General features: G+C 39.5%; 3 long non-coding RNA genes across 3 annotated transcripts in view; 1 reads left to right on the plus strand and 2 right to left on the minus strand.

Moving 5' to 3' along the window:
* On the plus strand, nucleotides 1-12,414 carry LOC122986012. Its single transcript, XR_006404221.1, has 2 exons — nucleotides 1-1,725; nucleotides 10,983-12,414. It is a non-coding gene; the product is annotated as an uncharacterized LOC122986012 (long non-coding RNA).
* Nucleotides 9,537-24,612, minus strand: part of LOC122986011 — a 22,109-nt gene continuing 7,033 nt past the window's right edge. Inside the window, exons 2-3 of the long non-coding RNA XR_006404220.1 lie at nucleotides 23,802-23,804; nucleotides 9,537-9,548 (exon numbers count right to left, since the gene is read on the minus strand). This is a non-coding gene — a long non-coding RNA (uncharacterized LOC122986011). The remainder of the gene's footprint in view (nucleotides 9,549-23,801; nucleotides 23,805-24,612) is intronic.
* Nucleotides 10,461-13,607, minus strand: LOC122986010. Its single transcript, XR_006404219.1, has 3 exons — nucleotides 13,199-13,607; nucleotides 12,673-12,719; nucleotides 10,461-10,711 (listed from the first exon to the last, which is right to left on the minus strand). It is a non-coding gene; the product is annotated as an uncharacterized LOC122986010 (long non-coding RNA).

Genomic DNA, 24,612 nt, shown 5'->3' on the forward strand with positions numbered 1-24,612 from the left:
TACAATGTTTTCACACAGTTCTATGTAGGTTTTACCTGTTGCAGGGCTGTGTATCTGTGTATAGAGAGAAAAAAAAAATAGACCAACCGTGCAAAAATAGAGATGAGCCGTGTGTTCGTGGTTGGTGTAGCAGCTTCAGTCGGTTATAATGGACGTGCAGACGTGTCATGCCGTGTCCGTGCCTGCTGTATTTTGGCCGCTAGTGTGGAGAGAACGCCTTTCCAATTTGAGCAACAGCTGAACGCAGCAGAATCTACTGTGATATTAATCATAGCTGTCTATCTACTCGCCAGTCCTCCAAACATCCTGCCTCATCCTCCCTCTGAGAAGTGAAGTAAAAGGATTTGTACCTTTTGAAAAAGGCACAATATTCCCAGAGGCTTCATTATGCTGCTGCTGCTGCTGCTCATGCTGTGAGGCTTTTAGTAGCTTACAGACTGGCTGCGTGTTCAACAGATGTTATCAAAGCTTGTTTTAGTTGAAATCATCAGTAACACATTTGACAGACACGCTGTCTGGTAAGTGTTTGATTATATAAGCCTCTTGTCAGGCTGTTGAGTTAGAGTTTGGAGTCCTGGAAGGCACCGGGAGATGTTTAATCAGAAATTCATGACATATTTACAGATGAAGAGTGCTTCAAAAATGAAGGCAGTATGCGGAATGATTATATTTTTAGGAGCAGTCATTATGTTGTCTGTTTACTCAGAGCATTTAAAGGAAATCACAGAAAACAGGAGAACTGTGTCACATTAGGTTCTGTTTCCTGTCAATCAATCTCACACAGGAAGGACTGGAAATGATCGTTTAACAGCATCGCCTCACTCGCTGTGTCATATTTATTCCTCTTTGTTTAGGGCGTCTTTTCTTGCTGTTCTGTTGTCATTCAAACACAGTTCTGTTCATAGTTAGACTACTTACTGTGTGTTTTAGAGTAAACAATTGTTTTGCATATTGATTTGATTGTTTCAGTTAATTTCTTCTGCTGCTCCACGTGTCGCTGGGTTTTTTATTTATAAAAATTAATGGACAATTACTTAACATCAAAACAATTTAAATGTTGGAAAACACTCCATGATTTCATCCTCTGTTACTATACTATACTATACAACAAAACACTGTATTAATGATTAAAAAGTAGAAATTGCTGCACTCTAGTTACCTTAAAAGGTGTTCAAAGACAGCACAAATTGAAAAACTCAAAGGTTTTGTTGTACATACTGAAAAGGTGCAAACCTCTTGGCTGTATGTGACTGAAAAATCACGTCTTTCATGGTGTCTTTTCTTGCTGTGGCAACACTATGCTTTACAATGTGAGGTTTTATTTTTAAAACAACAAAAACAATGAAATCTTGAGTTATCTCTCTGTACAGCTGTTGGTCCAGCTCCACAATTTGATGTCAGAAACCTTCCTGTCTCTCCTTCTCTATTATGAGTTTCATCTTTCTATTCAATGCTGCTTGCAGCTCCTCTAGTTCTCTCTATAGGGCTTCCTGGATCTCATGCACCCAGTCCTCCACCTGTTTCCTCAAGTCCTTTTTTTTTCTCTGCAGCATTTGGTGCAGCCCAATAGTTTCTTGGCTGATGAAGCCTTTTCTCCTATGATTTCTGGGAAAAGTGCCTCTGTAATTTCAACAGCTTCTGGGGTTTTCAGTCTGCTCCTGGACAACAAGCCCTTCTCTCTCGGGAGCTACTAATTGAGGCCATCCAGCGTCCAGTTTCCCCATGGTGAGCTCAGTGGCAGTCATTTTCAGCCTTTCAGCAGGATGCTAAGTGTTTTTTTCCTCCTCCAGTTATGGGCGTTTATAGAGGTAGTTTTCTGGAGCTTTTTTCTTCAGATCTTTTATTCCCAGGAGCTATTTGTGACAAACTGTTTCAGCTCCTCATTTTGCAGCTGAAGGGCCTCGATGTTTTGGCAAAAGACTCTCTCACAGATCTCAAAGAGGTTGATGGTCAGTTTGTCAGTCCTGGAGTTCTCGACTTATCTAAACTCTTCGAAGGGAACATATTCTGCACATTTCCAGGTCCACATTTATATTTTGGGCCTCTAATGGAATATCTTTGCATGACTTTCTCCTTATTTATCTTCTACTGGTCCTTTATGCAGCCCCTCAGTTCAGCCTCTGTCTGAAAAACAGTTTTAGCTCCTGTCTCTTTAAGGCCCCGCCTCCCGATGAGCCCACTCTGTTCTGATTGGTTAGCTTCAGGAAGCTACATAAACAAACAATAGTAGTAGGATTTCCTTTCTTTTTCTCCTTTTTACTCCAAATGGCAATTTCTCCAATCCATCATGTTTGAGCCTGAATCAGAACCGAAATATGAGAGTGGACAACACCAACAACCTCTACGCTACAAATATTACAGAACAGACGGACGTTTATGGACATGCGCAACAAGCTGAGGTCATCTCATTATGAAAATTTAAAAAATTTTGGGTTTTGTCTCACAAGGAGCATTATTACATACGTTAAACCTCAAGTTTTAGAACTTTGATCATGTTTAACCATCATAACAGTGTATAAATGACAGAAAGTCACAAAAAGTAGAATATGTCCTATTTAATAAACAGTCACTAAAAATGCTCAACTCAGCCAAAGTCTCAGAGTCTTATTCAGGAGAAAACCGCCCAAGAAAGCATCATAAAAACATTACAGCAATGAATACAAAACATACAACATGAATAGAACATAATTAGTGTTCACAAAACCCATGAAAGCAATCTAACCTAATCTAAATGTTGCATGTTATGAGATTTATCTTTTATTAGATGTTCTGCTGACAACAAAGACTTCAGTTTCAATGTATTTGATGGTGTCTGGCTGTATTTAAACCTTCAGGATCTCTTGAATGTGTATGCAACATGATATAAGCCCTTGCTAGAAAATCGGCTGAAAATCGCAGATTATTTTATAAAAATAGGAAAAATGATGTGTGTGTGATGTAGAACCATCCAGATCCTCAGATGATGCTCACATAACGACGTGGCGATGAGAAACAAAGGCTGAGAATAAGGATACAGTGAAATCAAAGCACCAGGGCTTGAGGAGGAGTTAGAGTTGGTACTCTGAGTCCTCAGAAAACGATCAAACTCATCAAGGATTTTTGAATGTTGCTGCCAACTTGGACAGTGTTCAGCGGCTGCCTTTAAATACTGATTTAACTGATGAAACTGTTGGATTGCTTGCTGGAGAAATGAGGGGCCACAGAGGAGGTTTGGAGTGTTTTTCCATTTATATATATTTATTTCTCCATTTATTGTTGGCTGCTGTTTGAGTTAGTAACGCCTTCGCATTAGTGCTGGTAAAAACTGATACTTCAGATACTTGTGTTCAGTGCACAACTGGCACAAACTGCCTCCAGCCTCAGCTTGGCACTCTGAGTCTGACACAGACAAGAGCGTTCACTTTCTCCTCTCTACTCAGCTTTTATCTGTTACCAAATTAACTTCCTGCGATCGAGATGGAAAGTGAACAACGTTAAAAACTCACCCAGTACTGTGTGACAGTATTAAGCTTGTTTTAAAGTCAAATTGAAATGTAAAAGGTTGTGTTTTCTGTTTGCCACAGCATAAATATAATAGAAAGTTAGTTGTCTGTCTACATAGCCGGAGAAATTACTTTAATACAGCAAATTAAACGTTGCATAAAGCATTGATGTGTCGTTCTATCATTAGCAGAGCAGATGGTCACACTGAGCCTGATTGCATCCTGCTACACAACACAAGAACCACAGACTCTGAACAACATTAGCTTTCCTGCTAAAGTCTCCTTCTTGTCTAACTTACAAACATGAACACATCTTGTCCTGCAGCTTAGCTTGTTGAACGAGCCACCAAACAAACATTCAGGGGGAAAAGTGCTCCGCTAACGTCAGTCAGCAGATAGCTAATTAGCTGCTCAGCTGCAGCACATTAAAACAGCATGTAAACATACTTGCAAATGTCACTTCAGACCCTTAAGATGCTGGTTTGGTTCTTAATCTTCCATCCCACGTCTAACAACACACTGTCCACCCATGACTTGTAGCTGCAGCAGTTTGTTTACATTGATGTTACACCAGCAATCAGCCTGCCAGCTGCTGTCAATCAAACATAGTTTGGTTCATAGCTAGACTACTTATTGTGTGTTTTAGAGTAAATAATTATTTTGCATATTGATGTGAGTGTCTCAATTCATTTCTTATATCTGCTACTCCAAGTGTTTGTGGATTTTTAAATACTATACAATTAAAAGACAAGTATGTAACATCAAATAATTTAAATGTTGGAAAAACGCATCATTTCTTCCTCAGCTAAATACCTTGAAGGGAAAGTTTGATAAATTTAATGATACATACTGAAAACGTGCAAACTTCCTGGCTCTACATAACATAGAAATATGACAAAATGACAAAACTTTAAATTGTTTTTTCCCAAAATGCAATGTACAAGGGAAAGGAAGAGCTACTCACTCTAAAAACTGTCCTGACTTGTGTGCATAAGTACTGTGATTGTAATTGTCCATTTGTAAAGTGTCAAACTGTTTTTGAGTGCACAGCAGTGCTGTGGCTGAAAAGATCCAGTGTGACACTCAATGGAGATTCTTCAGCCACGGCTGCATTGTTTTTGCTCCGTCCTCTGCACGGCTTCATACCCCACCGAGAGCATTTCAGAAGCGGAGCATCTTGCCAGCTCCATTTTTGTTGATTCAAATTTGTTGGCTCAGATCTTGTTGATTTTGTCATTTTGCCTTGATTTTTGTGTTTCTACCAGTGCTAAACAGGCTGTGTAGTTAAATGGTTTCTTTATTTGTCTGTTTTTATTGTGTTCATTGTTGATATATAATCCGGAGTCTACACAAGGTGTTTTATATTGTAAATTGACCCATGCTGTTCCTGTGTCTGACTTCTTGCCCAGCTCAATCCGCTCTGTGCAGCTTGAGTTAACTTCTGTCAAAAATAAGGCTAGGTGAGTATTTTTTGTAGAGCAGAGTGGAGTCATAAACATTGTCACAAACCAGAACACGATTTAGTCGCGCTTGGTGGAATCAAGCCGTCAGTGTGACGACTGCAGCAGCAGCTGATGTACTTTCACTGCACAACAAGGTGTGAGAGTTGATGGAAACTCTGACTCGTATTTCAAGTTCACCATGACCCCAGTATTTACACTTAAGTTAAAGATCAGGAAATTGGAAGCTGGATAAATGTTCTAATCTCTGAGAGTGAGGTGAGCTTCCTCTGAGGCTGGTTGGACCTCCGTAAGAGAGAAAAAGTAATTGAAACCGTTTGTCCGTGACACATCGCTAAATGTGTGACAGTTACAGCCTGTAACCTGACCTGCTGGAGAAGCAAAGCCATACAGAGACACCCTGTTATGTTCTGTCTTAGTAATAAGCATGGCGTTGACATCCTGCATTATCATTACTCGAGATAATTTTCAACAATTAGAAACAACAGTGCTGTACAGATAGAAACAGATGAGCTGCCACCAGAGCTGTATTTATCCCATATCTGTGTAATTAGCGAGTAATCAGAAAAGGCAGCCTTACTGTGAGATGATTAACAGCACCGCATGGAGCTGTGGAGCAGCTTATTGTATGTACCTAACAGTTCTAACAACAGTTATGTGTGTGAATGTGTGAGTGCAGGTATAAAAGCTGAGTGATGTGCTGCTTTTCACAAGTTCTGGCAGTCAGATGAGGTTTTCGTTTCAGGGCGAGAGATGTCGGAGGAAGCCAGCGTCTATTAATGGAGGAATCAAAGCGATGATGAGGACATGAGTCAGATCCAATCTTGCTCATAATATCACTGTGTTATCACCTCCTCCTCCTCCTCCTCAGGAGCAGAGTGACAGCAGCAAATGGAGTTAAATTCAAAGCCTTTATTTCACTCTCTGAACTCCCCGCTGCTTGTCCAGCGTTAGTCTCGCTGGTTATGTGTCTTACATCTTGAACTCTCCTGGGGACAAAACCAGCCTGAAAGAGTCTGAAATCCCAAATTCCCTCTCTATTTAGAGGACTTCTCCACTAAAAATTGCAGTAATACCAGTAATCACACTTGCAAGTCTTGACGGATATTCACATGTCAGGAGGTGGTAGGAAAATATGTACCATGTCTGAAAAATACCACTTAACCCACACTTGATGGGGGTGGACATATGATTTTCTGTCTCATTATGATGCTGGATGTTTAACATGGTCAGAGTTTCAAAACTTTAGGTGAACGTATGTAGAAACGTTCCCTGTAAGACAAAGCCCAGGTCTCAGCTGCATGTTACCTTCTGCTGAGTCACTTTCTCTGCTGAAACAGACAGATGGATGTTTCTGATGTGTCAGGTATCAAAGAAAACAATTTCGATGGAGGTCAGCCATTTGGGTGGACATAAAAAGGACACTACATGGGCTGATGTGTGTTTCAAAGTATTATCAACTTTCGAACAAATTGGTTTTCATTGAAGAACAGAAAGCAAAGCCAGCCTGAGAAGTGAAAAGACTCTTTTAATCTGTCACTCTAACTGCCTGTGTGAGTAGTTGATGATGGCAGCTGCCAGAGAAATCCTTCAGTGGACTTCAGATGGTCAAAACAATAGTGTAAGGAGCTGCTTGTTTCAGAGGTGTTTTTCCCTCAATTCTGTACTCTCGTTTTAAATTTTTCTTTAAACGATATCCTCAATATCATTTAACACAGGAACATGGGACTCTCCTCGATAATGTAACAATCCTATAGGTTTATGTTCTGACCACAAGTTTCAATGATTTCAACTTTCTTTCTTAGAAATCACGTTTGGTCTGTCATTTTGGCGGACAGCTAAAATTACTTCCATAGTGTTGGGAAGTGGGAGGAACTATTTCGGAAACCCCTTACTAAGGTAGTAGTAAAAATCCCATTCATTCTTACATGACTCACAGTTTGACCTCTTCGATGGCTCGGACCAGCATGAAACTCTCCTGGTCAAATCATAAGTACAAAAGAAGAACAACTCTTAGAAAATATCTGGTTCTTTGATAAAAAAAAAAGTCAAAGCTACAACCACAAAGGTGCATTTTAGAAAGAAACATCCAAACACAGAGTTTAAAATTCTGTAACCTGCACCGCTAACAGTGGTGGAAGCTTAAAATTACATTGTTGAGAAAACTGATCTTACGATCTGCAACGTAAATCAGTTCACTTTTCAATTTTGGTTCAATTTGGATGAATTCAGTGTTGCATTTCGTTTACAACATCAACAATGAAGCATTTTGAATTCATTACTGCTCAGATTTGCATCTCCGACTGATTTCTTCTCCATAGCATTGGCAGCCGATGGGTAACAAAGTTGAAATAATAGAAACCAGTGGTCATAATATAGATTTATAAGATTGTTACATTATACGGGAGAGTCCAGTTTTTTGATGTTAAGTGATATTGAGGATATCGTTTATAGAAAAATTGAAACGGGAGCACAGAATGAACAATCTCCTCAATGTTAATGAACACAGAAACTCAGGACTCTCCTGGATGACCACCATGTTCAATAATTTCAACTTCATTTCTGAGAAATCACAGCAGATGGCTCCAAATACTACAATACCCATGAGCCTCAGCTGCTATTATGGAGAAGAAGCTAGTCAGATGTAGGATTGGATGTTTCTTGTCAAAAGGCCCCTTGGGAGTCATAGTTAACCTCTAACTTCTTTTTATGTCCACAGTCCTTCACTTTTTATCAAAGAGCCAGATTTTTCAAACACAGTTGTTCATCTTTTGTCCTGATGGTTCAACCAGGAGAGTTTCATGTCAATCCAAGCTGTAGAAGAGAGAGGACTGTGAGTCACATGAGAAAAATCAATGGGATTTTTACCCATGGTGACTCCTTTCATATTACAACTCTATACTGCACGTTTTTAATATAGTTTTTTTAAAAAAAGGCATGTCACATGACAGCGTATTGCTTTTTTAAAAGTCATTTTGTGGCCTCAAATGTCAGATCAAACACACAGTCAGATGACATGCCTTTGATTTAATGCTGAATTTACTATTACAAAAGAAGCAAATCCTCACAAATGACAAGCTGGAGTTGTGGAATGTTTAAATAATTAACCATCAATCAATCAATTTTTATTTATATAGCGCCAAATCACAACAAAAGTCATCTCAGGGCACTTTTCACATAGAGCAGGTCAAGACCGTTCTCAACCATCAAAATACTAGATATTTATCTGTTGATCAGCTTGTTGTTGCAGCTTTATAAAGAACCAATTTGTCATTTTCAAACATTGTGGGAGAAACTTTGTGGTGCATAAAAACTGAAGCACTAAACCTGCTTCTCCATGTTTAGTGTTGACTCTGGGGATGGAAAGCAGACCTGTCCCAGACCACCTAAGGGGGCTGGATGGCAATGTAGCAGCAGATCAGAAATGTATTTTGGCCCTAAACCATTCAGTGCTTTATAAACCAACAGTGGTATTTTAAAATCAAGTTTTTCCAAATCCTGCTGAGACATAAGTCCTTTAATTCTTGATATATTCTTCAGGTGATAGTAGGCTGACTTAATTGTCTTAATGTAGCTGTTGAATTCAGGTCTGAGTCCATGACTACACCAAGATTTCTGGCTTGGTTTGTTGTTTTTAACATTATCGATTGAAGCTGAGCATTGATTAATTGTTCTTCCTTGGCTCCAAAAACAAGTACTTCAGTTTTATCTTTGTTTAATTAAAGAAAATTCTGGCACATCCAATCATTGATTTGTTCAATGCACTTATTCAGTGCTTGTATTGAACCATAGTCCCCTGGTGATACGGTTATGTAAATTTGTGTGTCGTCTGCATAATTGTGGTAACATATTTTACCACAGTCCATGATCTGAGCCGGTGGGAGCATGTAGATGTTGAACAGAAGAGGCCCCAGTATGGAGCCTTGGGGAACTCTGCATGTCATTTTTGTCCACTCAGATGTGTAATTACCTATAGACACAAAGTAGTCCCTGTCCTTTAATTAGGATTCAAACCAGTTTAGTACTGTGTCAGAGAGTCCCACCCAGTTTTCCAGTAACAAGTTGTGGTCAACTGTCAAATGCAGTACTGAGATCCAGTAAGACTAATATTGAAATTCTGCCACTGTCTGTGTTTAAGTGTATGTCATTGAAGACCTCAACAATAGCCGTCTCAGTGCTGTGGTGTGGTCGAAATCCAGACTGGAAGACATCAAAACGGTTGTTTAGACCTAAGAAGTTGTTCAGCTGTTGATAAACAGCTTTCTCAATGATTTTACTTAAAAACGGGAGGCTTGATATGGGCCTGTAGTTGCTCATTAGTGAAGTGTCTAGATTGTTCTTTTTTAAGAGTGGCTTGATGACTGATTTTCAGGGCCTGTGGGAAGAAACCTGAGAGAAGATGGATAGAAGTTCAGGGGCTACTGACACAGGAGGGTTTGTTAGCCTGTTGACAGCAGCAAATAAGGTGTTGTCAGAGAAGAAGAACCGCCTTGCATTTCAAATTATAAATGCAGAGTCTCTCTTTATAGATGTCATAATGGACCTTGAGATTTGTTTTTCACCACCTGCGTTCAGCCTTTCGACAGACTCTTTTTTCTATTCTGACCTTCATGGCATTTCTCCATGGAGATCTTTTCTTACCATAGAGACCTTCACCTCAGTGGGTGCAATGGCATCAATAACATTTGTAATATTAGAACTGAAATTATATACAAGCTGAGTAACTGAGACCCAAGAGAGGGCTGGTGTGGAAGAGAAAGCCTGAGTAAATATTTCACTGGTGTTTTCAGTGATATACCGTTTTGTGATTACCTCTGTTTGAACATTTGTGTGCACAGAGATAGCACTCTCAAAGAAAACACAGGAATGATCAGAGAGAGCAACGTCAGTCACCACAACCTTAGAAATGTTCAGACCCTTGAGGATGATTAAGTCCAGAGTGTGCCCCTTGTTGTGAGTGGGCTCCGTCACATGTTGAGTCAATCCACAGTTATCAAGAACATAATACAATTCTTTAGTCCCTCTGTCCTGGGGGTTGTCAACATAGATGTTAAAATCACCAACAATAGATAATAGACAGCAGTTCAGCAAAATCATCAAAAAAGGTTTCACAGTAATTCAGAATTCAACTGAAGAGCTACAAATTCAAAAGAATCAAAATTTCCACAAGACATCTGTTTGCATTGGAGAGAATCAAAAAAAAACAACATGGCAGCTACACCTCCTTTCTTATGCACTCTGTCTTCACTCATGAAAAGAAGTTGAGAACAGTTGATTTACCTACAGTATCAGTTTTTGATACTGAATATCACAGATTATACAGCAGAGTACTGACAGCTATTTCTGTTATACTGCAGTAATGGAGTTTGCCAGTTAACATCTTAATTTAAATCGCCTGTATTCAAAACGTGACACAAGCATGAACGTTTTCACGCTTTCTCCTATCTTAATTGTCAAGACACATTTTAAATTAGAAAATATTTTTAACCATCGAGCGAGTCTTGAAATGAAACCTGACACGATTTAATTTTCACTTTAATTAAAACATGTGTGCATCACTTCTGTAGATCTTGACGTGTAGAAATCGATATTATTACAGTTTGCATAATTCATGCTGTATGATGTGACTCATCCATACAACAGAATGGAGACACACTTGAACATATATTTCCCTGCAGAGTCGACACAGAACTGAACAATGTGTTGGACTTTCTCGTCCCTCGGGGGAAACAGCTTTGCAGGGCTGATAACGAGACATGTTTGGTGAACCTGGAAGGCAAATTTAAAAACATAATGATAATATGAGAAAGTGACTGGTGGGCTAAAACACCCTATTACAGTTCAAAGTGTCAGCACATCCGTAATGCTGATAAAGTGCAGGTCTACAGTATAGTGTGCTCAGTCTTGTGAAGTCAGTATTTATAAGGCAAAAATGATGACAGGTGACCTGAGGTCTGTAGATAAGGTCACCAGTAACATGATTTGTGTCTAACCAGACTTTCATTATTTCCTCTCAGTCTGGTTTTCTGTCTTTTCTTAGAATCCAGCAAACAGTTTCCTCCAGTTTAATGATGAAGCTTAAGAGGACGCCAGGTGGCCATCATCATCATCTTCAACTTACACTTGAAAACCAGATCACATTATCTGGATCTGTACATTTTCTGCATGTTATGTGGGACCAGATGCATAAAACTATCTATAAATACACAGAGTGTCACTCAGTTTCTATAGTAAGATTTATATTTTGTACATATTGCTCCAAGTTGTACATCTCAGTTAGAGCTGCAGGTTCAGTGTTTATCAAACTTCTAAGAAAGACACTTAAAAATGCTCTGAAGGACCAACTTAAGAGTAAAAAAGTTCTTCACTGAGAGGGATAAGACACATTTATCAAGTGTCTTCCTCCTACTTAAAGCCAAGTGTAAACATCTGAAGTGATCACATCATTGAATCCTCACAGTTTATTCAGTGGTTTGTTATTCATAATTTTCAGTCAATTTTATTTGTTTGGATGTTTTAAATCAGAAGGAATAATGAAAAACAATCTCATATATTTACAATGTTTAGATACATAAATAAGGATGAAATAACAGGAAATTGTGTGAAATGGAAACTAAATTCTGCTGTTGGTAGAGATACATCAGACAAATCATGATGAGGAGAATTTAGAGTGCAGACAGTGAAGATGATCAGAAAGTGATTTATAATCAAATCAGTGCAAATTTATTCCTGTTGTTTGTTTAATAAATATAAATAAAGTGCTGTAACATGCAGTCAAATGTTCAAATACAAATAATAAATGACTCTGTTCTTAATGACGCTGCTTCAGTAACGTATTATCGATCATGATCAATAATATTTAGTCCAATCAGACAGTAAACAGTTTCTTCATTGCAGTCATCAAGGATCTACTCTCTCACTACTCCACTACAGCTCACTGAGATGTGATCAGAATCAGAAACAGGTTTATTGCAAAATAGGTTTTGCTCACACAAGGAATTTGCCCTGCTGCAGAACAATCCAACAACTACCACAAAAGTTAGGTGATCATAAATAATATAAACATTTTACAATGAAAAATAAGTAAAAAATGTATTCAAAGAGAAAAGAGCTGCTACAGCTTAAAAAATATAGAGGACATTGACTGGGAGTGTGAAATTAATTAACTTAACGAAAAAGAGCAGATAAGAGTATTGATAAAGAAATGGACCGATAAGGAGTATTGATAAAATCCTATTGATATCCGTTCCTAATTATGATAACGCAGCCAATACACATAATTCACAAGGACTGGAACAACAAACATAAAGAAAGTTGCATGTCTCTGCTCATCCCAATATTAAGGTAAACCTGTTTTTAATTCAGATTGTACTGTATTGCGTTACATATTGTATGCTGTGAGATGACTTTTGGTGTTTTGCAGTAGAAGTGGCTCTCCTATTGACTGTGTCCTGCCAGTGTGGCTAACATGACAAAAAACACAGTGAAGACCATTATTCTAGCAGCTCCCAGCTGCTCCATTAAAGACGAGATGAGAGGACTCAGCAATGAAGCGAGCAGACTTCAATCCGCTGGATGCAAACCTGAGTGCAGGTGTTGGTGCACACAGTGTTTTCCATACAGACACTAATGGAATATCCTGCCCTGTCATTATGGATAGTGTTCTCTCATAACAATGTAGGTCATATTTTAGATGTAACCTAATCAAAAACCGCAGGAAATGCACATACCTGCCTCTGTCCTCTATCATGCACCTCTGCTGCAGCTGGAGGAAATACTGTAGAAAAAAAACAGAAAATGGTAATCGAGAAATAAATAACTGTACTGTATATTGACATAGTTACATAGAGACAACAGACCCTCAAACTTATTGTCTATTATAGCACCCAAGTTCTTTAAGACTCCTTAAGTCTTATAAGTTAGTAAAAAAGTGTCTGGACCTGAATTAACTTGGACATGAGCAGATTAAAGCTCAGTGATGGCCGGATCTCACTATTTGATGATATGAAATTGGTCAGATTTTAAAATTCGCTATACATTTGACCGTGCAGATGAGCTTATCTGATCTCAGTTAAAAAGCCTACAGCGGCTGAGTTTTCTTGTCCCTGGCAGGAGAACAGAGCGCTGCATCAATCAGCAGCAGATGAAAACTTCTCTCACCAGACAAAAGGACACAGCTGACCCAACTTTTACAAATACTTCCCAACTTCCAACACAGAGCGCCTCTGTTTTCAGACTGGATCAGTATCGACTCACCGTGCCGCTCTCTGCCTCCCTCACATTATCTGGTCTGGGCCCAGATTGGTTAAGCAACGTCTCCCAGAACACAGAATGTCCGCAGGATAATAACTGTGGCATTTGAGTCGAGGTTGAGGACGATAGCGGAGAGCGGCCGTGTCGAGTCCTTGATGAGGAAGACGAACGAGAAATCGATAATGTGACCAAGTGGCTTGATAAATTCTCAGGAGGGTGATGCCGTTGTGTCGGGTCTTACTGATTCTAATGAAGAGAGGTTGTGCATATTAACAATACTGCACATCGAACTGAGGTCAGTTACATCTCTGGTGTTCATGGGAACCCGAAATCTGTCACATACTTGGTGTTAAAACAGTGTTAAAGGACGGGTTCGCAGTTTTTCAAGACTGTCTTAAAACAACAGTCAAGTGTCCATTTGAACAGTGAAAGAGGTTTTCCTCGCTGTAATCATTCCTCCTGTTCATACTGGATATTAAAAGATCCTTCAAATGTGCTTTCAATGGAAGTGATGGAGGCTAAAATCCACAGTGCAGTGTTTCCCCTATCTTCATTTAGCAGCGGCGGTGCACAGTCAACCTAGGGGAACCACCAGCTTCAAGTGTATTTTTTGAGTTTTTGAGTCTCTCTCTTATAAGTTTGGAGTTTAACGCTAAGTGTCGGGTGACCTGAAGATTTATTGGCCCATCTGAAGATCTCCCACGACAAGGGGATCGTCTAATGGTCAGTATGAACAGGAGGAACGATTCCAGCAAGAAAAACATGTTTCACTGTTCATTTGGACACCTGACTGTTGTTTTAAGACATATTTTAAAAATTGTGAACCTGTACTTTAAAGCTGTTAATGATCTCTTACATCTCTGTGTTACTATCATCATTTTAAGTCTGTGAAATGTAACTCTTAACTCCTAACCTGACACCAAGGGAGATATTTACTAAGAATTTGTTGCCCTTTTTTAGGCACCAAACAGCCAAATCGCCTTTCTCTTTATTTACTAAAGGGCCACATTAATGTTATAACACTGCTCAAAATTGCGTGTTTGGGCTCTTGCAACATGTATTTTAAGGTGTTCCTGTTTAGAGGGAGGGAGGAGGGGCCACCGTCTCAGCCGTTAGGTCTACAAGAATTATCCAAATTTCAAGCTATGTGGCTAATTAGGCTAACTTTTTAGGCTACATACAGTCAACTTTCCTTTTAGCTTGTTCATAACATCTTAACGAGCGCAGTAGTTGTGTAAAACATACTGGTGGTGGATTGGAGACCAAGCAGTTGAAAATATCACTTTTCTGCATGTTAATGCTTGTTGAACAGGTGTTTAGATAAAGTACTCAGTGGATTTTTACTCCTCAATGTTTTATTTCACTTATACTAAAGAGTGTAGTTGTCATTAACTTGAGTTAGACGTCATCTCTCTCTTCAGTGCAGCCTCTCTGCTCTCCTGTCAGCTGTGTGTTTGTGGTGGAGTTTAGCCATCAGTCAAACACCGACGCAGAGAGCAGAGGCTGCAGCGCGACCATAAATTACACTAAAACCATATTTCCTACTCTGCTAATCTCACTGCCTCATTTCTTCAAGTACCGATAAAGAACCGACCTTAAAAACAGACAGTTTCGGGGGGCGTCTGTGCTCACAGAGGAAGAGAATTTCTGTCTTTAGAGCTTCTTGAACTGCTCAGCGCCATTGTTTTGAGCAGAATTGAACCCAAATGACCGATCGGCTTTCTCTTCTGGTTTCATGCAATCGTGATTTTAGTGCTCACACTTATGTCACATAAAGAATTTTCCAGTTACAAGCTGCAGAACTCAATAATATATTTTGTATTTAACTTGTGTAGAAAAATGTCAAATACACAAAATGACCATCTACAAAATCCTGTGTTAAGGTAAGCTAAGGTTGTGTAATTATATGTTTTTCTTGATCGACATACTGGGGACTATCAGTTTGATGTTTCATAATAACACAGGTAGGACAAATGGCACAAATAACAGCAGCAGCTTTATAATTAGAGTAATAATTATAACCAGAGTACAAACATGATGCAGGTCTCTGTTGGGTGATTCAGAACAGAAACTTTACTCTCTGTTCTGTGTGTGTGTGTGTTTCTACAGAAAGTCTGAGATGTGTGTGTGTGTTGCAGAAGTGTCCTCTCTCTGTAATTACGTATTCAACATGCAGCTGGTGCAGCGGGGTCTCAGCTCGCTGATGGACCTCCGATGAAAGCAATTAAAATAATGATCGCTGCTTCACATAAACGTATGAGTCGAAAAGAAAGAATAAGAGAAAATCATCTCTCCCTGCTTCCCGTCTTCCTCGAACACTACTCCCGACCCGTTGCGTCACATCAAAGTGACCCTGAATCTGTCCTGAAGTATAAAGTGAGAAGTGAGCAGCGGCAGATGCTCCGTTTTTAAATTGAAAACGCTGTGACACGAGCTGCAAGGTCAAGAGCCCTACAAGCAGCGCCGCATGTTTAAGTTTTGTTGTGGCGAGATGTTGCTCACTCTGTCCTCGTCTGTGAAATCTCAGTTATTTGATAGATGAACACGTTTATGGCCCCCAGTAAAAACGTCCCAATAATGTTTTTTTGACTCTGATCCCAATCTCAGTAAAGCTCATCAAATAAGGCTGTTGTAATGTCAGCTTCAGTTACATACTGCTGTTCTCTTTAAAGCAGTGGGGCCCACTCAGCACTATATTACCCCTAAATTCCACCGGGCACACCGCGGCACGTTTCAGAAGCGTTCCAGAAGCGGCTCTCCGCTCTGCTGCGCTATAGATAGGTGCCTTGTCTATTTCTTATGGAAGCTGCGTCAAGCAGCACAGGGCCGATCGAGCTGGGCAGGAAATGAGACACAGAAACAGCACTGAGCATCCGGTCAATTTTCAAAATAAAACACCCCGTGCAGACTCCTGGTCGTATATCAACAATAAACGCAATTAAAAGAGAAAGAAACCATTTAACTACGTAGCCTACTGAACCATAGAAGAAGCACAAAAATCAAGGAAAATTACCAAATCAACGAAAGCTGAGCAACTTAACAAAATTGGGCAGTTTAGTTGCCCTGCTACTGCAGTAATTACGGTAGCCTTAAGGGACTTTATCAGCTTTGACTAGGCTGCTGTAATTACTGTAGTAGGAGTGCAACTGACTTTAAATGGCGGAACGGCGGAAGGCTTCCTCACAGTGAAGACGCTCCGCTTCTGACACGCTCCTGGTGGAATAGGGCGCCGTGCAGGGGACCGCGCAAAACTGCGTCGCACACGGTGGAATCCTGGGGTCAGACTGTTATGTTTATTCAACAGTTTAATCAAATGCACTCTGTCCAACAGCTCAACAAATCTCATCCAAGTAGTGTGTATCTAAAGCCTGATATATCTTATTCCTCTGTGCCGTAGACCTCCGTTGTTGTCCAAAAACTGTTGCCCTGGGTGACCGTTTATATATATATATTAAAAAAAAGCACTAAATGTCTCGGTTCACTTGTCGGACCAGCTCACACAAAGAAAGCCTGAATATGTTGAACTCGCTACGTGGTGCACGCCTCAGCTGTGCACACGGCCCTTGAATCGGATTGTGGTGAAAGATGAGAAGTTGAAAATTAAATTATATTTTATGAGTGTAGATTGTGTTTCATAGACGATCTGGCAACTTGGGTAACGTCAGACAAACATACAAAACTAATCAATCAGTGTGTAAGATGATTATTTATAATAAAGATCGAGGGCTGTGCAAATTAGAGGAGTTTCCCGAGAGAAACAACAGAACGGGATCACAGCCGGAGAGGGGGTGAAATTAGGGAAAAACGGGAGACAACGGGACAATAGCTCCTTGTGGGACATTTTGCATGAAATCATCATCATCATCAGGAAACTTTTAGGAAAAATAAAATAATAACTAAAGCAGTATGAAACTACTCACATCCACTGAGTTTGTGTGAGTCATATTTTGTGTTTCCGTTAAAGTGTTTCTGTTTCGTGGATTTGAAAAATATGTGGCTGCACATCATTAAAGATGGACCCACAGAGATGTTCATATCATTTCATTTACAGGAATTCAAGGTTTTCATGGTGTAATTTTGAACGTGTTGAGAGAAGCTGTGAGGAGATGCAGCCTCTCTTTTTCTCTCTTGCTTTCTTTCTCTCTATTTCTCTCCATTTATCTGCCTCTAGTTCTCTCCACTTATACTCGTGTTGTTTTGTCTTCACATTAGTTTGCTTTGAACTTCTGTTCCTTTACTTTTACAGCCAACATTTCATGCATCCACACACCCACTTTACACCACTGATGCCTATCATTCCCATATTTAAATGTGAATTGTTATGTTTAGTTTAATATCTTTTTGCACCGTTCATCAGTGTGTTGCGAGCCCTGAGCCAAGTTTTATAACATAATCCTGACATCACAACTGAGAAACCAGCTGTTAAAAAGGGGGAAAGAAACCCTCAACTAATCTGAAGTAGTGGATCGACACTGGATTTCTCCTCATTAGCATAAAAACTTTTCATTTTAATTGTGTTTTGCAGACAGGATTAAAGATTATTATTTTTTTATTTAACTGAGAACTTGTGGAATTACACAGCAGATACAAAGTACATTATTTCCTGTTAATGTGCTCACATTCTGCTGGCAGGCAGATCATTTCTGACATCAAAGATGCTCTGCATGAATAAAAGATGTTTCCCTCACGGCTCGCCTTTGATCAAATATTTGGTGACAATCTCATCTTACTACAATGACGGACTATGTGTGATATTATCAAAATGAGATCTCTCAAGGTGCACTGACATTTCCCCGTGTCACAAAATGACCGTTATACTGAAAGTACATCTGCAGGGACTTCACAGATTCCTTTTCTGGTTTGGAAAAAGTTCTTAATGACTTTGTGTCCCTTGAAGCAGCTGCTAATACTGAAACAATTGGATTTCCTGCATCAGTGGAGAGTTTTAGTGTCCCGTAATGAGCCAAATGCAATCAGGAGAAGAAGACGACTCTGGGATGAAAACTGACACTCAACAACACTTACACTTGTAAATGTATATTTTTTTGTTGTCTTTTTTAAAACATCAAGGCAAACGTGTTCTTTAATAGAAAGTATTTAGACATTTTAACCTACATATAAATCAAAGTGTCATGTGGAGTATGGAGCAGGTAAACACAGGAACTGAAGAACACTTTGATGGACGTTACGTGAAGGCAAAGCAAAACAGCACAGAAACAAATTGAGCTCCACTGAACAAAGTATCCAACGAGACTGAACTGAGAACCAGAACAAACTGAACTAATGAAACAACAAGGAACAGGTGGGCAAAACACAAGGGCAGGCTGGGAGCTGATTGGCTGGAGAAGACGGAGGGAGCAGAGCTAATGAGACTGATGCAGGGCAGGTGTGGAGGGAAGAACAAACTGAGGAAAACATGAAAAGACACAAACGGAAATAGCTTCTCTGAATTGAGGACAAATCAAAAACAAAACTTCATTCATTAGCCAAATAAAAGTCTACAATATGACCATAAACAATCATCTTCATATATAAACCAAACTGTCCTGGAATTACACAAAAATAACTCGAATAAGTGCACATATCACACTGAGCAAACACAGAAAATAAACCTACCTAGGAACCTTTTCCAAAAAGACTAGAAACATAAATTGCTGTTGACACACAAGAAGACAAATAAAACTTTGCTTTCCATATATTCTTTAGCCCATGGTCTTAAATGAAAACAACATTCAAGATGTCCAATGTTCAAATAAAATCTTAAGATACATAAACAAAGCTCACTTGTTAAATTAAAGTAAGTTTTTCTGCCCGCAGGTTTCTATGTTTGTAGAGAAGGAGCATGTAATTATGGAGATTTTACAGTTAAAGATCCCCTTCTGACATGTATTACAACCCAGTACAAACCACGGACACAAATTTTCCACTTTCATCGTGCTACTCAGCATGACTTTTAAACTTTCAATAGGGAGTACCTGTTGTGCAATTTAAACCCGTTAAATGTTGCTTTTCTAGTGTATGAAAGTCTGACGCGCTTTTCAGGCTCAGCAGGGTTTTAAAGGAGGCACGCAGCCGTGTGAAGTCATATTTTCCTGAAGGAGCTGAGACCTACTGAAACGGAGAAGAAAGGAGAAGCTTTTTGGCTCATGAAGACAAAACTGAGAAAAAATAAAGTGTTTTTTTGTGATTGATTTATGATTCAATCATTTTCATTTTATGAATTAATATGATCAGCCGCTGTTAATGCTTTCATTCCTTCTCCACAGGAAGTTTTCCTGATCAGCTGTATCACAACAACAACCTGACTGTTTACTGTCCTGTCAGATCAGCTGACCAATCAATAAACATATTGGATCAAAGGGGTGTTGGTAAAAAGAACTTGGCGTAGGATACACCTGTGTTTCCTCGCTCCTCGCCTCCTCCAGGTGCATTTAAGCAATCAGAAGGTCCTCCATGATGGCGGAGGGAGATCAGTTTTCGGGTCATGGAGGAGAGAGAACGGGAGGAAGCATAGATTTAGTGTAAAGAAAAGCACTCAGCGTCTCCTTGAAGCTCATGACAAACTGCAAAAAACGAGCCAATGAGATACAGCAGCGAAACAACAAGCTTTTAAACGGCTGTTTGTATTTTGAAACAGTCAATAAAATTCAATAAATAGCAAAACTGCCCGTTTCATTACTTTATATTCATGTAATAAATATACAAACGTTAATGAGATGGTAATTGCATAAAAAATAAAGAAACAAAAAAAAATCTGTTATAATAATCATTGCTATCCTCCACTCCAGTTCACTCCTATGTCTGATCAAAACTATGGTCAAATACAGCAAAACAATCTAATTTTGATTCTTACATGTAATAAAGTTTTTTTTTTTGGTTTTCCTCTCATATGCTGAAAGATTGAAAGTTAGTCACCTGTGAATCCTCCTTTTGATAAATGAAGGTTTTTCTTTCAAAACAAAAAGAAACACTGGAACTCATCATTGTGATGAATAACGATTTGTGAACTTTGAGCATTAACTTTATTATAACAAAATTCAAATAATTTTTCTTTCTCCTTCTCCTCTTTCCCTGTAATAATTGTGTCGTCTGATGAAAGCTCCTCGTCTTCCTTGAGGGGTTGAAGAGATGGAACAAATTTTTTCCACCTTTTTCCAAGATTTTCCTCTCTCCCTCTAATTCTTCCCTTTCTCTCTTCCCTCTGAAAAATAAACAACAAATAGTCGATGACTTTTAGAGACTATTTTATCAACTGCATTAGACTTTATCTAATGGAACAATGTCTCCTGCATAATTCTTACCTATGTTCGCTGACGGCAGGGGTGGGGGTACTGCAGACCACCTGCACGCTAGCATTGACTGCAAACAACACAAATCAGTGAAGTTGTTCAGAAGGACTCTTGGATCTGGCCTCTCACTGAGGGGCTGTTCAGCATGGTTCAACCCACCAGGAGACACTCCTGCGTTACCAGACAGGAGTGTGTCCTGATGAGCACAACCATCCTTTTTCCATGCAAACCATATTTTTCACACAATAAACTGAATTAAAAATCAATGTGATTGACTGTTGGGGTTTTTTTTGCCCTTTGTAACAGTTTTTTTTTTTTTTATAAACAATGTTTTTAAACACAATGAACTATTTTTTAATTTGAACTAAATAAACAAGTTGGAAAGGATGCTGTATCTCAACCTCCTTTTACTAGCTTTGCTCCCCGGGGTGGATGTCTGACGTTTCGTGTCCTTTTGGCCTGGCGTCAGCCTCGGTGTTCGATGTTCCCCCTGGCTTCCCTGGGAGGGTGGACCGCCCTCCTCCACTCGTTCCTGTCAAAGTGGGTGAAAAGAGAAGGAGCTGAAGCTTTGACCTCAGAACGCTAACGTCAGCAAACAGCTCATCCCTCTCTGTGCTCAAGCACTGAATTTCTTTTGAACATTGTTTCCTGACTTCTATGCATTCCTGGTTCACACATGTGATGACAGGGGAGAGGGGAATCAGGCTGCAGTTGGAGCTCCATGACTGCCACATCTCCCTGGTCGAGGGTAGTTACCATCACTGGTGTGGGGTTGGCTGCCCTCAGGTCCGCGAGGAACTTCATCAATGTTCTTCTGCTGGCTTCCATCAACATGAACTCCTTCTTCTCAAGTGAGAGTTCAGAGTGCGTCTGACTCATGTGGCAGTCCAGGTGGCTCGGAATAACTGTACCCGGTGACTGGGCAGGGAGAGCTTCGGATATTCACTCTCTCCGAAGCCATCTGGTTACCATATTCGTGTTTCTGAGGTGTTTACTCAGAGCACTCCAGTGTCAGTGTTAAAATAAAAATGCATTTCCTGTGGAAAATGCGTGTAAATGCTAAAAGCTAAAATAAATCGCAAAGCATTGCTGGAAATACTTCCCCATATGTACAGTGTTAATAAGTAGTATGGCGGTGTCTTATTAACAACCACAAGGTGGGGCTATTGGTGCCAGTAAGTAGTTAGAAAATAATATTTGGGTGGAATTAACCTTTAAACTTATGATCAGACAGAAAGCAGTATTTTGGTGAAATCAACCTTTAAAACAAGCTCAAAAAATAGCTTCACAGCACAGCACCCAGGTTGCTATGGTGTTTCAAGGCCTGAATCAGGCATGAACAACTTCCTATAACTCAAAAACTAAAAGTCACATTTAAAAAATGTCTTCGGTTTGAGCAATCCAAGACTTCTGTGGTTATACTCATGTAGGATATGTGCCTGTATAATTTAAAATAAAGGAGGTGTGACAAAGATTTGGATAACAAAATCATATACCTGTTTCAGTACACATTTATGCAAGTGCATGTTGAAGATTCAACTATTTACATAGAATACTGCATTAAAATGCATCCTGTGAAAAGCCGCAGCTGAGCAGTTCTACGAACTAATAAATATACAAACGTCATTTAGAAGGTAATCTGCATAAGAAATAAAGAAACAGAAAAAAAATCTACCCACTCCAGTACACGATCAAAACTATGGCCAGAAATACAACAAACATGTAAAACGTTTTGCTTTCCTCTTTCTCATATGCTGAAAGACTCAGCTTTAGTCACCTGTTAAACCTCCTTTTGATAAATGAAGGTTTTTCTTTCAAGAGTAATCAAAATAAAAACACTAAACTCGTTATAATGAATAATGAAACGTGAACTTTGAACCTTAACTTTATTATAACAAAATTAATATAATTTTTCTTCCTCCTCCTCTTTACAATTATTGTGTCATCTGACTACAGCTCCTTGCCTTCCTTGATGGGTGGAACAGATGGGACAAATTTCTTCCATTTCTTCCACCGTTTCCCTCTCGCCTTCTCATTCTTCTTCCCGCTTTCTGTATGACTGTATTTCATTGACTACATTAGACTTTATCCAATGGAACAATGTCTTCTGCATAATTCTTACCAAGTTTGGTGAAGGCGGGGGTACTGATAGCCACCTGCACACAAGCATTGACTGCAAATAAAACAAATAGAACATCAGGTTCTCACTGTAGACCTTGTATGGCCCGATCCTGGACCACAGTGTCCTTACTCCTCCCTGCCCATATATATCTCTGATTACTATAAAAATATCAATGTCTGTTATTTGTGAAATGCATTATTTAGAGTGTAAATTGAAGTTTACTCACAAATTTCTGCTGCATTTGAAGGTTCTGGGACATTGTGGCACGTGGCAGGTCTGTCACAGGTTGGTCCCTGTATGTGTGTATGTGTCTGTTGTGGAGTGGTGTGTGATGGGCCAGCCAGAGGAGAAGGATCCAACACTTTTAGCAAATTGACAGGGATCCTCTCCTCTGGCTGGATATAATGTACAAGATGATCAATGTTCACTTTGAGTGAATGCTCGCCCTTGTCTGACACCAGATTGGCACTTTCCCTTCCAGTCTGGTGATTGTGAGGGGTCCCAGCATGTCAGAGTCCAACTTCCCCCCTTTCCTCTGCTACTGTCTTACATTCTTGTGTACGAAAAGATCCCCCACTGGTCCTTCTCGTCTCTCAGTTTGCAGACTTTGTCCTGGCTTTTCTTGTTTTGCTTGACTTCTGTGTATGTCGCACTCTGCCTCTTCAGCCCCTCAGGGATCTCCTCATTATTAACCATGTCTCTTACTCTGTCTACCTGCCACAAACCACAGTTAGAATATAGAGATTATGGGTGGAAAAGCTGCCTGTTTATGCAAATCTAAATTTCTGTTTTTAAAAACAGAGTTTACAAAGTGCTTTGACAGACAAAGCGAAGGCAGTACAATGCAAAGCAAAGACACGACACAGAAATCAATAACATGTTTGACCTTAAGAAGACAAAGAAAAACAATAGAGACGTGATAAAAAGATTAAAAAACAATGGAAAGATGATCAAGACAACATTACATAAAAGCAAGTCTGTAGAAATGTGTTTTAAGAAGAGGCATGCATCCTCACCCTTTATCCTGAATTTATCAGCTCTTCTCTTTATGACGTAACCAGCTGCCTGCTGGTTAACCATGCTGGATACTGGTTATGGAGTTTTACATCCAGTACCTGTTTAACAATATTTGGATCCATGTTTACTCACCTTATCTGTCCCTCTTTCTGCACCTACCTTCACCTGTCTCACCTACCTACTCCTACCTCTATCTACCAACCTTCACCTCTTCACACAGACACAGTTACAATGAAAATACACAAGCAAAATGACAAATACACACAGACACAACACACCTACAATGCCAGCCTCTCTCAGAAACACACAAACACATCTCACTTACTCACCCACTATCACTCACAAAGGCACTCAGTCACGCACCATCAGTCACTATCACTATCTCTTCACTGTCTAATCTCTATCTAATTGCTGTATAATCTCTAACCAAACACCTCACAAACAAACCCACAAGGTTGTGGCATGTTAATTGACTGTATATAGCTTCCACCCGCCCTCCCTCATCATTTTTATTTTCTACACCTGTGTATAATCACAAGTTAATCAGGATGCATTACGTTTTTCCACAGCTGTTCACACACAGCTGTGTTCAAACTGGGTGTGAACATAGTCTGTATGTTACAGGCTGTATGAAAGTATAAACAGTTCTCAAATTGACTTGACAACAGATATATAACAGTATTTGATAAAAATATGAGACTGACAACAAAAACACTTCTGTAAATGATTTGTTGATATTTGCAGTTACTTCCTCTTTTCTTTAATATTGGCTCTCTTGGACTGGCACTGTGAACACTGAGCACTCAACAGTCAAACATCATCTCACAATTATGATGGATGGGTTAGTGCAAATGAATCTCCGTATTGAGAACTAATAGTAGGCCTCTGAGCAAACAGTATCAACAGGTATTGTCAGTATGAAATCGCCCAGAACAGCTGCACAACATTAGTCAGTGTTACATCCACAGATGGGCTTTCAAAAACCCACA

The sequence above is a fragment of the Thunnus albacares genome, chromosome 7 (genome assembly GCF_914725855.1).
Source record: "Thunnus albacares chromosome 7, fThuAlb1.1, whole genome shotgun sequence".
NCBI classification, from domain to species: domain Eukaryota; kingdom Metazoa; phylum Chordata; class Actinopteri; order Scombriformes; family Scombridae; genus Thunnus; species Thunnus albacares.